At 31.7% G+C, this 16837-nt stretch overlaps 1 non-coding gene across 1 annotated transcript; it reads right to left on the reverse strand.

The window, feature by feature from the left end:
* Positions 1–358: 358 nt before the first annotated feature.
* LOC113853354 lies at positions 359–465 on the reverse strand. The gene has a single exon (XR_003502527.1). It is a non-coding gene; the product is annotated as a small nucleolar RNA R71 (small nucleolar RNA).
* Between the last annotated feature and the right edge of the window lie 16372 nt (positions 466–16837).

Below are 16837 nucleotides of genomic sequence, written 5' to 3' on the forward strand. Positions count from 1 at the left end.
CCAAGATTACATGACACTCACTACTAGAGGCACTCCTGGAAGCATTGCGGCACCAAATGTGGAGGCCAACAATTTTGAATTAAAAGCAACACTTATAACCATGGTCCAGAACTCTATACAGTTTGGAGGCATGCCTAATGAAGATCTCAATCTTCATCTAACAAAGTTCCTCCAATTGACGGATACCATCAAGTACAACGGAGTCTCCAACGATGCTATTCGACTCCGTCTTTTCCCATTCTCGGTATCTGAAAAGGTGAATGCTTGGTTCGCCTCACTCCCAACCAACTCCATCAGGACTTAGGAGGATCTCACTCAACAATTCTTGGGAAAGTACTTTCCCCCATCGAGGTCCTCTAAGCTTATGACGGAGATATGTTGCTTCCAACAACATGAAGCAGAATCCTTATTCGAGGCATAGGAGTGGTTTGGAGAGCTTTTGAGGAGATGTCCTTATCATGATTTTCCAACGTGGAGATAGGTACAAATTTTTTACAGTGGCTTATCAATCACTACCAGGGCTACAATTGATGCCACAGTAGGAGGGTCCCTTATAAGAAAAGATTCAGATGATGCATACAAGCTGATAGATGAGATGACATCTTCTAGCTTTCAGTGGCACACTGCTGACTCTTACGATATCAAAAGGAAAGAGACCGCTCCGGTCTACCAAGCAGAGAGCAGCAGCCCACTAATAAACCAAATGGCAGCCCTTACAAAGCAACTAGAATCTTTAATGAAGGCTCAAAACCAACCTGTAAGAGTTCCTGCAAGCCCAGAATTTAAGCAAGAAGAGGCAAACTTCATGGGCAATCATAATTTAGGGTGGAGGAGTAATCCTCCTAACTCTTGGGGGAATGGCTTTGGAAGTCAAAATTCAAGTGTTTATCGCCCTCCTCATGTGCAAAGTCAAGGAGCAAGACCTGAAGGAAAAGAAACTTATAGATCTCAGTCCAACTTTCAAGAACAGATGATGCAATATGTGCATTACTCTGATAAGAGGATGACAGAGCTTGAATCCAAGTTGGACCAACATATTGAGAGAACTGATAAGAGGTTTGCAGAGGTCAAATCTGAAATACAAGCCAGCTCCTCTAAGATGAGTGCACAATTCGAGCAAATTACGAATCTTCTGAGTCAAAGAGTGATGGGAACACTACCATCTCAACCTGAGCCTAATCCAAGGGAGTAATGCAATGTCATTACTCTAAGAAGTGGAAAAAATTAGAATAGGACGCAAACACATAAGTCATGCACGCCTGTGCTGAAGGAGGAACATGCCCTTGCATCACCCTGCATGCCCATGCTGCCTGAAATAGAACGGTCGTGCTTAGAACAGCACGCCCTTGTAGACAACGAAGGCATGACTGTGCTAGACGGAAGCAAGGTCGTGCTCAACAAAGGCACGCCCGTGCTAGATGATGAGCAAGGTCGTGCTTACCACCCAGATGCGAAAAAGGAGACAAGGGAAGATGCACTAGTGGTGACAAAACTGAAAGTTCCATTTCCACAACAATTGATGAGTAGCCAGAGAGACCCTCAATTCAATAAGTTCCTTGGGATCCTCATAAAGCTCCACATCAATATTCCTTTTGTTGAAGCCATATCACAGATGTCGAAATATGCTAAATTTCTCAAGGAGATGCTAAGCAACAAAAAGAAATTGGAAGAATTCGAGACAGTCAGATTGAATGAGGAGTGCTCAGCAATTTTACTAAGGAAGTTGTCACCTAAGCTTAAGGATCCAGGGAGTTTTACAATTCTATGCACTATAGGCAATTCTTATTTTGATAAAGCGCTCTATGATTTAGGTGCTAGCATCAATCTAATGTCATTTTCTATGTTTAAAAGGTTGGGTATGCAAGAACCCAAGCCAACTTCAATCTCTCTGCGGCTTGCTGATCGTTCAATAACGTATCCTAGGGGCATAGTGGAGGATGTCCTAGTCAAGGTAGATAAGTTCATGTTTCCTGCATATTTCATTGTCCTTGACATGGAAGAGGATGACGAAGTACCCATCATACTAGGGAGGCCTTTCCTAGCCACAGGAAGAACGATAATAGATGTTCAGCAAAGGAAGCTCACACTGAGGCTAGACGATGAGGAAGTTATATTTCAAGTTTTCAATTCTTTCAAGTACCCTTTTAGCCAAGAGTCCTGTCACTTTGTGAGCACTATGAATGTTGCTTCTCCTCCTTCAATTTACGTGAAGCATGGAACCACAAGAAAAAGGCCAAGGAGGAAGCAATATAAGAAGAAGAAAAGACAAAAGCTTAAACCATCCATTAATAAGCCTCCTAATTTGAAGCTTAAATTTTCTTCTCTTTATTCTAATCCTCATCTTATGAATAATTTTTCTGATGTAATAGGTGTTGGGGAGGCAAAGCTGTTGGGGAGACAATTGCATATCAAGGGAGTCACCTCTCAGACTCATACCTTCTTCCCACCATGATTTAACAGGAACATCAGGCTCGTGACGTTAAACAAGTGCTCCCATGAGGCATTCTGTGTCTTTTATTTTATTTAAATTTTATTTCTTTTTGTTTATTTTAATTTTTGCTATTTATATTTTATTTTTAGAATAAATAATAAGCATATTGAAAGATTGCAAGAACGGAATTGATTGTTCCCACACTTTTGAGCTCTGATTTGGAAGCACGCCCGTGCTCATCACATACACAGTCGTGCATTGAGTCGCAGTTGTAAGAGAAAGTTTTACATCATAAGCATGAGCGTGCTCAAGATTTCAGCATGGTCGTGCTCCCTCACCCGAAGTCATCGCGCCAAGAATTATTAGGGAACCTCTTTCCTTTTATTCAATTGCCCTCTTTGCATGCTTTTAAGTTAATTGCTTTCAAACATTGAGGACAATATTTCGCTTAAGTATGGGGGAGTAGTTCCTAATTATATGATTGTTATTTGCATGTTACTGAGTAAAGTGCCTATACTATTTTTTATGATAATTTAAAACTTTTTCCCTCATGAAACCCAATTTTTTCCAGATAGAAGAGTATGTTGAGTGATTATTGTTGGCATTATACTTTCATTTGGAAACTACTAATTAGCTAGGTTCCTTACTTTTATGCTCTACATTAAACTTTAACCCACAGATGTGAGTTTTGAGCCTTAAAGGGGGTTTCTATCTTAATTTAATTAATTGTACCCCTTTCCTCATTGTTTTGTGTGATTATCTCCTTAGGTTTTGTGCTCTAGAACTTGACTTGGAACCGACTTAAGACTTCTCTTTTTAATTGCATGTTTTTAATATGATTGAGGCATAATAGGATTTTTATTCTTGGCCTTCAGCATGTTTGAGATACAACTAGTTGTCCACTTTGAGCTTTATTGATTTTCTTGATCCCTTGCATTAAATTTATAAAATATTTTGATGACCTTGAGTTTATGAATGGAGCAATTGAGTTGTTGAATTGTTTGATTAATTCTCCTCTATATCTCTCATATGCCAAAAGAAAGAAAGAAAGTATGAAAAAGAAAATGAAAAAAAATAGAAAAAAAAGAAAAGAAAAGAAAAGAAAAAGGGTTATATATGATTGAAATGAGAGAGGAGTAAATATACTATTCATATACAAAAAAAAAAAAAATTACTCCAAGAGCTTCATTTGTAAAATTAGGGGATGTAATTTATTACCCTTTTGTATATCCCCTTTCTTTCATTTATCTCACCTCAAATTATTATAACCTCTTGGCCACATTATAACCAGAGAAAAGACCTCATGATTTTTACTTGCATTTAATTTATTTAGTGGAGAGTCGGTTTATAGTCAAGCCTATGGTAGTACACTCTTCTTTAGGAGAATTGAGTAATATCTTATTTGTCCTTTAGTGAGAGAGGAAAGTAGAGTACCTCAGTTTGATGTTTGAGTGAAAAGTATAGAAATATAAGATTCTAATTGGGAATCCTTTTGATTGCTTATGCTCAATGATGTTACTCTTGTTGCTCTCTTTATCTCCTCATCTCGGGTTCCTTGTGTGGTATTATGTTTTAAGTTATTATGTTACTCTTAACCAGCACTTTGCTTGAGGACAAGCAAACAAATAAGTATGGGAGAGTTGATAAGTCTGTAATTAGGTCCTCTTTTACAGCCCATATATTCATATTTGATCTTTATTTTATTTGGGTTTACACTAATTTATATATTAATTGTGCAGTTTGGTATAAAGAGACTGCAAGTGGATTTTGGGTGCATTCTGGGCCCAAATTGATGGAAGATTAGAGCTTCACAGCAGTCAGCATGCCTAGACCCATTCAATAAGCACGGGGTGCTTCGAGCCCATGCACGGTCGTGCTTAAGGCCTTGCACGGCCGTGCTCATTTGCGGGAAGCCCATTTATGAAAGTTTTTAGGGTTTTCAAATGCTATAAAAGGAATGATTTGAGGCACCATTGGGAGAACACTGTCTTTACATCTTGGCTTTGGCTCTAGAATACATTTGATCTCGTCTCTTTTGCACGAGATTCTTGGCACATGCTTGGCAATACTTGGAGCTTTAAGCGATCGTACTTGAAGACCGGGAACACATCTCACACTCTAGTTTGCTATTTCTTTTGATTATGGCTTTGTTTATGATTGTTTTAGTTCTTTTCTTTAGCATGAGTAACTAAGTCCATAGCTAGGGCTATAAGAACTATTGTTCATGAATTTATGGAATTTTGATATTTGAATTTAAATTTGATTTCTGTTTTGTGATTAGATTTTATCCTATTGCGCTTCTTTCTTAATCCTAATTAATTATATCGTCAGGTGACCGTACCTCGGTTAATTAATAGATCTATAGGATAAAATGAGACAAAGGATTAGGTGGATCAAACCAATCTTTCTCTTCTAATCGTTATTAAATTAACAAATTCGTAGGCTCCTAAAGCTTTCTTAAATTAATGTCTTGCATGACCATTGGGGATGTCAATTTAGAGAAAAGAATATTAATATTGCGTGACCATTGGATATTAATAGTATTTGTATGAATGATTGGTAATCACAAGGAATTTGAATTTAGAGTTAAATAGAAAAATAACATAAAGGATTGAATGAGAAAACCCATATGTCCTAGGTTCCTCTCCAATAAGTTTAACCAAGGCGTGCAGTGTATTCCTTACTCTTAATTTTATAATTGATTTTATAAATTCTTATTTTTAATCAATCTCGTATCTTTGAAGTTTAAACAATTGAATTAGGAAATTCTTAGTAATTGAAAATCAATCCTTGTGGAACGATATTTTGGGAACTTAATTTAAGAACCCTTTATTACTTCTCAATGGGTACACTTGCCCTCCGAACAACTGTCGGCTTGGCCACCCCTCATTTGGGTACTTGAAACATGTGTTTCCTAGTTTGTTTTCAGATACATCATTGTTGGACTTTAAATGTGAGACTTGTATTTTAGCTAAGAGTCATCAAGTTCATTTCCCATTACGTATGAATAAAACTAATGTCTCTTTTGCCTTGATCCACTCTGATGTGTGGGGACCATCTGCAAAATCCTCGACATTTATAGATGACTGTACTGACTTAGATTTACTTATTGAAACAAAAAAAATGAGGTGTTTCATACGTTTCAAGTATTCCATCAAATGATTCAAACTCAATACTTAGCAAAGATTTGTATCATTCGTTTTGATAATGGTGGCAAATATGTAAATCACTAATGATTCATATTTTGTACTCATATTTATAGCCTTATTACATCTCCCAAAATATTTTTTTGCTTTATTTTATTTCATTTAGCATGTTTTTACATTTCTTGCATTAAATTGGAGTTTTTATGAATATTTTCTACCTTTTTTTATATTTCTTATTTTTGCTATTATGACCTTTGTCCACTATTTTGGTCATAAATTTTTTTGTAGATCTCCTTTTTGGCTAATTCTTTTTGCAATGGATTCCTAACTTCCTTAGCTTCAATTTTGTCATATGGATCATGTTGTTTGGAGTTCGAAGCTATTTTCTATTAATTTTTGAAGTTTAGACTTAAAACATACCCTTTAAAGGCTTTTATTATAATTACTTGCAGAGGTCTTGACCCATTTATTTCCATTTTCATTAAGACTAATATATATAGGGGTCAAAAGGTAGATTTTAGATCTATCTACTTCTCTTTTCCCTTTTCATAATTTTATTTTTGATAATTTCATTTTTCTGTAAAGACCTTTTCCTACTTTGAGAGAAAACCTTTTTCGTATCATTCACTTTCCTCTTTTTGGATTCTGCTACTGCTCAATTATTATTTTCTCACGAATCATCTCGTCTTGAGCATATATTTCAAGATCGATTGATTGCTCTGAGTTTGTCTTTTTACTTTTTCACAATTCTTGATTAAGATTGGAGCATGCATAATTTGACTAAATTTGGTTTTGTTCTTGAGTGTGATATTGATCGATTGATTGCTTTTACATTTGAGATTTAGGCAAAACTCAGTATAGTAATCATAGTTTGCGTCTATGATTCGTGATTTCGATTTGTGATTTTAATTCTCGTTTTTGTTTTCTAATTCGTTTTGCGTTTCATTTTTGTTTTTGTTTTCATTTTTGTTTTCCAATTCGTTTATTTTCAATTTGTTTTTATTTTTGTTTTTATTTTTTTGAATTAAATTAAATTTGTTTTCAAAATTTAAATTCGTTTTCAGTTTTAAATCCATTTTTAAATTTTAAATTCGTTTTCATTTTTAGATCCATTTTCAAATTTTAAATTCGTTTTCAATTTTAGATTTGTTTTCATTTAAATTCATTTAAATTACTTTCATTTTTACTTCATCTTTAAATCACAAAACCCATAAATTAATCATCGTTGCATGTTTAAAATTGGAAACACAATGAATTTGTATCCTTGTGAGATGACCTAGGTTTGTTCTCTATATTATAAAATTATTTGCAAAATCTAGTTTTATTTGACACTATTACGCGTGGTTGTCAATCACCAATTTCATAATTATTTTCAACAGCATGAAATTATCCATGAGACTTCATATCCTCACACTCCTCAACAGAATAGCGTTGCGGAACGCAAGAATCACCATATCCTCGAAACAGCTTAGGCTCTTTTACTTGGAGCATATGTGCCTAGCCAACATTGGGTAGATGTTGTCACTTTTGTGCCTTTACTCACCAAACAAATGCTCTCACCACAAGTTTTTAGGTGTGTTATGTTTGTTCACCTACATAAGAAGCAACGAACAAAGCTCAGCCCTTGTGCTATTTGTTGCCTTATTTTGGGATATGGTGCACATCAAAAAGGATATCGCTGCTATGATCCCACTACTTGACACACATGTAACCATGGATGTTTCTTTCCTCAAGTCTGACATCTTCTACTCCCCCACACCATCCAATTCTGCTCTTCCGGAGGAGAAACAACAAGAAGAGTTGAATTGGCTAACATTTGACTAGTTTAAGGATACTAATACACTATCTGATGAGGCTCCACAAACTCCAACAAAAATGGAAGTAGCTGCATCTACATAATGCTTTCCTCTAGAAACAGAAACAGCTGCAGTTACAGAAGGGTCTCCTCCTCTAGAAGTTGAAGCAGTGGAACCCGCCACTCTCCAATACCTTCCAATGATCCACCTCTTGAGAATATTATTGAGGTAAACACTCCACTCACCCCTAATGTATCTAGCAATGTTGATACATCTGTTGGCTATAAGCTACCTTTAGGCATAATCAGGAAAAACCACTGAGAAGATATTCTCCTGAAGTGGAGAGCCATAGATCAAGGTATCTGATTGCTAATTATGTTTCCACAAAGGCACTGTATGATCCTCTTAAGAAGTTTGCTAATGAAATCTCCTCACAAAGTGTCCCTACTAACATTGGAGAGGCTCTTGAAGACTCGAAATGGACTCAAGCTATGAATGAAGAAATGGAAGCATTAAACAAGAACGCAACATGGACTCTTGTTCCTTTACCAAAAGGAAAAAAAAAAAACAGTAGGGTGTAAGTGTGTCTTCTCCATCAAGTACAAAGTCGATGGGTCGATTGAAAGGTACAAGGCACGACTAGTAGCCAAGTGTTTTACACAAACATATGGCATAGACTATCAAGAAACCTTCTCACTAGTGGCCAAGTTTAGCACTATTAGAGTATTATTATCTCTTGCAGTAAGCCTTGATTGGCCATTGCATCAATTAGATGTCAAGAACGCCTTCCTCCATGGACATCTTAATGAAGAAATTTACATGGACATCCCTCCAAGATATGAGACAAGCGTTGATAATAAGTTGGTTTGCAAGCTACAATGAACTTTGTACGATTCGAAGTAATCTCCGAGAGAATGGTTCGGGCATTTAAACGTGGCAATGAAAAAATATGGCTTTCAGCAAAGCAATGCAGACCACACATTATTCTTGAAACATCACCAAGGAAAGATAATGACAATGATAGTTTATGTAGATGATATGATCATCACAGGAGATGACTTAGAAGAAATAACAAAACTTCAAAAGCAATTGGGAACTGAATTTGAAATGAAAAATCTAGGAGGACTCAAATATATTTAGGGATTGAGGTTGCTAAATCAAAACAAGGCATCTTTTTATCTCAAAGAAAATATATCCTAGATCTTTTATCAGAAGTTGGGTTCCTAGATTGCAAGCCTAGAGATACTCCAATTGTTCAGAATCATCAACTTGGAGACCATCTAGACCAAGTGCCAACAAAAAAAGGAAGATACCAAAGGATAGTTGGCAGGCCTATTTATCTATCACATACATGGCCTGACATAGCCTATGTAGTAAGCATAGTGAGCCAGTTCATGCACAACCCAAGTATAGATCACATGAAGGCTGTAACCCGAATCCTTCAATACTTGAAGTCCTCACCTGGAAAAGGCTTAATGTTCACAAAAAATGATCACCTATAGGTTAAAGGTTATACATATGCTGACTGGGCTGGAGATACTACTAGCAAAAAATCAACCTCAGGTTATTTCACCTTTGTCAGAGGGAATCTGGTCACATGGAGAAGTAAGAAACAAAAGGTTGTGTCCCTATCAAGTGCTGAAGCTAAGTTTCATGGGATGGCTACGGGTCTTTGTGAGCTTTTGTGGATTCAAAGACTATTGACTGAAATTGGCTTTGCCCCAGGTTGTGCAATGAAACTATTTTATGACAACAAGGCTGCTATTGCTCATAATATAGTTAAACATGATCGAACCAAACATATGAAAGTGGAACGACACTTTATCAAACAAAATCTAGAGACCCAGATAATTCAATTTCTATTCGTTAAATCTAAAGAGCAGTTGGCAGATATACTCATGAAAGTTGTATGTAGCAAAAACTTTTACAACTCCCTCAACAAGTTGGGCATTCGAGATCTTTATGCACCAACGTGAGGGGCTGTTAGCGTGAGTTGTGGTGGAAATTGATTTCTACGAGATCTTAGTAGAAAGTTTTGGGATAAGTTATTAATTATAGTAATTATCTAATTATGATAATTGCCTTAATTTGTGTATAGCCAAAAATAGTTATGTTTTATGCGTGTATATATCATCATATATCTCAAGTAAAGATTATGAAGGAAAATTGATTCTTACCATGTCAGTTTGACAAAATACTCTTAAATATCCCCAAGCTTGCAACCTTCTTGCTACATTGAGCAGCAGTTCTCGCTACAACGAGATATACTAGATAATGCATCCTTCCTGCTATCTGTCATTTTTGCGGCAATGAGAATCTCCTCGCTCCAGCAAGAGTGTTAGTTGGATCAACCTTATCTACTTCTCGCTACAGTGCTCCAAAGAGCTTATTTCTAGACAACTTATCTCCTTACAGTAAGATATCTTGCTATAGAAAGAATCCTATAGTTTACACTAATTAAATCTATTCAATCCACACAACTTACATAAGCTTTATACTCAGCAACTATACAACTCATACATACATAAATCCAAGCCATTTCATACTATTATTAGCATACAACATCAAATTCAACGTACAAAGACATCATAGTTAAATGCTCACAACATCATTTTTAAAAAAAATATGTATATGTATATATGTAATTATATATATATATATATATATATATATATATATATATATAATATAGGCCTGAATTTAGAGTGACTACTTTTAGCATAAAAGTGACTACGTGCAGGATGTTCTTGCTTCTAAGCCTCTAAAGTGTTCATTTTTTATACCCAAAGTGATTACACTAAACCCATTTGACCTCTTAAAGCCTTTAATTTATGTGTTTTCATTAGAATCTCAAGCAAAACTAATTCAATCAACAATATTTATATAAAATTTTTTTTCAATCCAAAAAAATTGATTTACTAAAATAAAATTTGAATTACTTGAACAATTATATATTTTCATGAGATTTTTCATCTTCTAAACTACACTTTCTTATTAAAAAGATCCTAGAAAACTAACTAAAAATTCATTAAAATTAAGATTTATCACACCCTATACGTAACTATATGTACATATACACTACCCAATCGATTGGATAAATCATGTCTTGCATGATTAAATAAACAAAAGCATTATGCATTCATATAATTTATGCGTAATTCAATGAACTAAAGCATGCTACATTACACTCAGATTTTGCACAATTTGGAAATCAAGCACATTCTACATCAATAAACCAATGATGTTTTAAAAAAAAATTAAATCAAAATAAAAATACAAATAGAAAATCATAATAAAAAATAGTATCAAATCAAAATATAAAATAAAGTTAAAAAAACTTATATATTAATTTTTCTTTAACTTAGACAAAATTTTACCTTTAATCCTTTAACTTATTATTTTTCTTTAGGCTATGTTTAGATGTCATGTTTAGGAGAGGAGGAGAAGAGAGGAATTAGTGGGGTTTAACCCTTGTTTAGAAGTTAATTAATTATGAGGAGAAGGGTTATGAGGTTTTTCTAAATCCTTCAAAACCCTCCTAACCTTGATTTTTTGAATTTTTTCATTATGGATTATTTATTCTCTCTCTTACTCTTGTACTCTTACACGATTATGGTTTTATTTTATTTTTCAAAATATGTTAGTTTTTAAATTGAGATTTTTTTTAAAAAAATTATAAAAAATAAAAATATTAATTTTAAAGATATTAATTTTTAGAGAAAGAAGAATATTAATTTTTTGTATGTTTTGAAAATAATAAATAAATAAAAATTATGAATAAAAGATATAAAAGACAATAATATTATTTATATAATTAAACTTCTATCACTCTCTACTCTTAATATTAAATATCCACACAAATGAGGAATTTAACCTTCTTTCTCCCTCTCTTCTCCTCTCTTCCTACCTCCGTACTTATTCAAACATTTTTCTTCTTTTCCTATCCAAATATCTAAACAAAACTTAATTATTGAATTTTTGAAATTTTTAATCTATTAATCTAATTTTCAAACACATTTAAATAAATCACTTTCTATCAATAACATTAATTTAATTAATTTTTTTTCATTCTTTATCTTATTATTATTCATTTTCTTTCAGACATTTTTCATGTTTATAAACTAAGGAAAGAATATTTGGCGCGATAAATTGTTTTTAGTTCATAAAAATCATGTTTCGGGGGAATTATGATTCTTAAATTCTAGTTTCTAGAAATGTTAATATGTTTTAAATATTCTTGGAGTTATGTTATACAAATGATTTTTAAAAATATTTTAATATTTTATTTAATTTAAATATTATTTTTAAAAATATTAATGCTTCATTTCAAAATTTTTTACTCTTTATAATAATTAATAAATTTTATTAATATTAATAACTAAATTTATTTTATTTAAAATTTTAAAATATAAAATATAAAATACTAATAATCCGAAAGGTATATGAAAGGTATATAAAACATAAAACTATATAAAATGTTTTATAGTATATTTATCTTATGAAATTGTTATAAATTCATTAATATGAGTTATTATTATATTCTAATAAGATTAACTTTAAATGATTTTTTTAATATAATTATAAGTAATAATGAAAGTTATGAATAGATGATAACTAAAGACGAGAAACAATATAAAGAATGTTTGGATTTGAGAATATTGATGGATAAGATTGTATTTTTATTACAAAAATATTTTCATGTTTATTAAGATTTTAAACATTACTTTGTTTATTTTTTTTTTTAATGAAAATAGGACATGGAAGAGAAAAATGTGTTTAGTTGAGTTTTAGAAAGTAGTTTTCTTAAAAACATCTTCAAAATCCAACCTAAATTTAAAAATGAAAAAATATGTATTTTTAACATTTTTTTTGAAAATAAAAACATTTAAGAACGACAAGAATGAAAATATAATGACATTATTGTAAATATTATCTAATTAGTAAATATTATTTAACATTATTGTAAATATTATCTAACTAGTAAGGTGAGCTGTGCAATACACAGATATATTATTTTGTTATAATATAATATTATAATTATTAATTATAAAATAAAAAATATTTTTATAAAATTTTTATGATAATATTTAAACTATTTTAAAGTTTGAAATTAATTGGTACATATGAATTATTATTAATAAAAATTGATTATATCATTCTTTAAATGTTACAAGAATAAATGTATTAATATTTTAATGTTGAAGTTATAAAAAAAAAATGTAAATATGTTAATCGCACTTAATTAAAATTTAAAGTAAACTATTAATATTAAAATTTAAAAATATTTTAAACTTTGCAAGAATAAATACATTAATATGTTAATTTTAAAGTTTAAAAAATAGTAAATATATTAATCGTATTAAATTAATATTAATTCTTATTCATTCTATTGTTGCATGACTTTTCAAATTTATAAACTCATTAATTTTTATTCATTCATTTAACTATTTTTTGTTAATCATATACAAATAATTAATTTTTAATAATAAAATTTAAAATAAATTATTAATATTAAAATTTAAAATTATCATAAATTTTGTAAGCATAAATGCATTAATATGTTAATATTAAAGTTAAAAAAATGAATAAATATGTTAATTGCACTAAATTAATATTAATTCTTTTTTATTCTATTGTTGCGTAAACTTTTTAATATATAAACTTATTAATTCTTATTCATTCATTTTATTATTTTTTATTAATCAAATACCAATTATTAGTTTCTAATACTAAAATTTAAAGTAAATTATTAATATTAAAATTCAAAACTACATTAAATTTTACAAAAATAAATACATTAATATGTTAATATTAAAATTAAAAAAATATGTAAATGTGTTTATATTTATATTATATTACACGTGATCTAAATTATGTTTATATTTATATTATATTTTTAAGTCTTAAGACACTAGTTATAATATTTAAATTTATTAAATAAATAGGAGAATAAAATTAGCCTTAATGAGAATAAATATTGTAAATTTTTTATTATAATTTTTTTATTAATAATTATTAATGGTTAATTTAAACTTTATATAAAAATAAATAAACCTTTTATAAAAGGTAGTTAAACTAATCACATTTTTAATTTTTACCGAGAATTTTTTCTTAAAATAATTAATTAAAAATATTAAAATTTTAAAAATATTTATACTAGAATTTAACATTTTTAACTTAAAATTGTTAAGAAACTTAAAAGAATTTTATCCAAACACATTAGTACTTTTTCATGGAAGAATAAAAATAATTACAAATTGATAAAATAAACAAAATTATAAATTTAATTTACTTCATATATATAATATTATTTTAATATAAATTTATTACTCAATTAATTAATTAATTTCTGGGCTGTTCAGAAAACTGTATAAGCTAATCTCACAGCTCAACTTATTTTAAAAAACCAAACAGGACTCTTTGTTTAAACCCAGTTCAACAACTGAAATGCAGTTCACCTTAGCCCAACCGTAACATATCAAAACAACAAGGTATCTACTCTTGTGATTCACCCATTTCACAGATTTTCAGTTCACTCAGCTGGCTACTTCTGGCTTCGTTCGACCAGCTTCAGCCTTCGGTTTTTTTCGCTATTCACATTCACACTGAACCCTAAGTCCCTGACCTGTTCTTTGCATTCTCTTCTCTCTATACCAGGTAAACTCTCTCTCTCTCTCTCTCTCTCTCTCACACACACACACACACACACACACACACACACACACACTATTCTCCCATCTAGTGTAGAATTTTGGTTGCAAAACTTTAGTTTGAAGAAGATTTGCCTTTCTGCACGATTGTCCTTATTTTTCTGAGTCTTGTTCTCAATGTAAGTGTGCTGCATCTTATTTATAAAATTTATTTATTTTTGGGGTAGCCACAAAAAGGAGTTGACCCTGATAGAAGACAAGATTCTGGGGCTAAGAATCTTAGAGAGTGTGAGGCAGTTTCCTAGTGAATTAAAGGAGAGAATGGTGTGGGGATAATTATTGTATTCCATGAAAGGGTTTAAACATCAAACAAGTTGCTACAAGTACATGAAATATTTTTGAAGTCAAGTTCTATTGGTGGAGGGTATTGGGTGCAATTTGAGAGGGGTATTGGTTGCCTTTTTAACACAGTAATCTGTTAGAGAAACTTTCTAGATCTGTTAGTTGTTATACTACACTTCAAATTGTAAATTGGTTTCTTAATGCTTTTGCTTTCCCTTTAAATTTGCATGATTAATAATTTTGATACTTAATTCTAAAGAGATGACTGAATGAAACGAGACAAAGTTCCTTATCCGAGATGTTCATTGTTCAATGCTTTATCAGTTTATCTGTCAATTTTATTATGTTTGAATTAATGAGAAAATATTATATGCACAACACAACTACAGAGTTCTGGGTGTGAGGTATATCCACATCAAAACAGTATTATTTGCACTGTAAAGAAATGTTATCAGCATATTTTGCTATAACATAATATAAAAGAGTGCATATTTTTCTGTGAGGTATATATTTTTATATTGGAATTGTAGTGTACGGTCAATTCAGATCTTCTACAAGCTTCTCTAGCTTCATAGTAATAGCTTCTCTTTTACGTCTCAATTATAAAATTAGTTGTTATATGGCTTTTGATTGATTCAATGCTCATTGTCTATGGTTTATGTATTCATCATTTTCTCCGGTTGATTTCATTGTTGCCTCTATTAAGATTTTCCTTTTATATTTCATTATCTATTTTGAAGTAGTTGGTGTCCATATGACTGTATCACTTAATAGTAATATCATGTATGTGGTCTAATGAGATGTTAGAATTACACAATCTCACTCATTAGAGTGCAGAGTATTCACCAATTGATAAAGCTTAGTTTTATATTGGAAGTGCAGTGTGTGTCCTTTGAGATATAAATGAAAGAAACAAAAATCTGAATCAACCAATCCAAACCAAATTGCTTAAGATTGGTTTGGTTTGAATATAATAGATTTCAACCAAACCAAACTGAACTGCTTGTAGTTTTAATGATTGTTTCGGATGGATTCTCCCCTAAAACCAAACCAATCCAGACCGTGAATACCCTACTTTCTAGTGAGAAGATAACTCGTCGTCTCGTACTCATATGATTCAAGGGTTTGCAACAACATCCTACTAAATTGACCATGTATCATGGTTCTGAATGTATATTGCCATTTGGGGAAATAAAACTTGGAATCCTTGCATTTTACAAACTTTGACGATTGTAGGTGCAAAAAACAGGGGACTCTATTTTATCTTGGTTCTTGTGTTGTTAATTCCATGCGTTATTATTGAGTAATTCACTTTGTGAGTTGTTGTCCTACTTCTATTAAATTGTTTCACAGGGAAGCATCTGTTTGACCTTGGTTACTGTGTGAACCTCATAGTAGTCAATCCTAGATCATAGAGCGGTTGACCCCAAAAACCCTCCAACGGAATAGCTGGATGATTGCTATTCTGAAGTTTTAAATATACCTAATATAAATTAAGCTACACGAGAAAAAAGTGGGAGTGATAGAAATGAGAATGCTAAGATGGATGAGTGGACACACTAGAAAGGACATGATACAAAATGATAATATATGAGTGAATATTGGAGTAGTATCTATAGTGGAAAAGATAACTGAAAATCATCTAAGGTGGTTTAGTGATGTGCAAAGAAGACCTTTGGAGTTGCTAGTAAGTAGAGTAGATTTTACCTTAGACGAAGTTATTGAAAGAGATCTTTTGATTAACCACATGTCTGAAAAATTTGGTTTTTGACCGAATTTAATGGTTTCGTGTGATTCATGTAGTCGACCTCACCTAGTGAGATAAGGCTTGGTTTGTTATTGTATAAATTAAGCTACACCCATATATATGCTGAAAAATATAAAATTAATACACAAATTAAAGACATGTAATTAGTGATGAAAAGTGAAAGTTTGAGAACATAACACATGTCAAATGTCAATAATAACAAAATTAAGGAACCAACAGAGGTAGTTCCTTGTGACTGATTGGGGGGAACAATCATTGCTTCTGTATGAGGTGTTTAAATTTGGAACAAAACAGAGAAGGAAATAAATAACAAACAGCAAAGGGAAATAGAATACAGAGTGTTTAGTCACCAGAAAATGTTTGGGTCACCTTGGAAACTTTGCTGAAGATGAAGAAGATGACCGAAAAATGTCTAGTCACATCGGAAGCTTCACTGGAGATGAAGATGACTAGAAATGTATGGGTTACGTCAAAACATGTTGCCAGAGATGAAGAAGAATGGAGATGAAGAAGATGACAAGAAGTTGGTCGGAAATGGTGACTCTTGATATCGCACTAGAGAAGCAAGAGAAACTGAAAGCATGTCACACTAGAAAAGCAAGAGAAACAGAAAGGGAGGAAATGTTAGGGCTCGATGAGGGAGAAGAAGATATCAGAAATGTAAAAGGGGAGCAAAATCCCAAGATTGTCCCTCTTAAAAGTTG

This window comes from Abrus precatorius, unplaced genomic scaffold (genome assembly GCF_003935025.1).
Source record: "Abrus precatorius isolate BTA unplaced genomic scaffold, Abrus_2018 Scaffold10, whole genome shotgun sequence".
Classification (NCBI taxonomy): Eukaryota; Viridiplantae; Streptophyta; class Magnoliopsida; order Fabales; family Fabaceae; genus Abrus; species Abrus precatorius.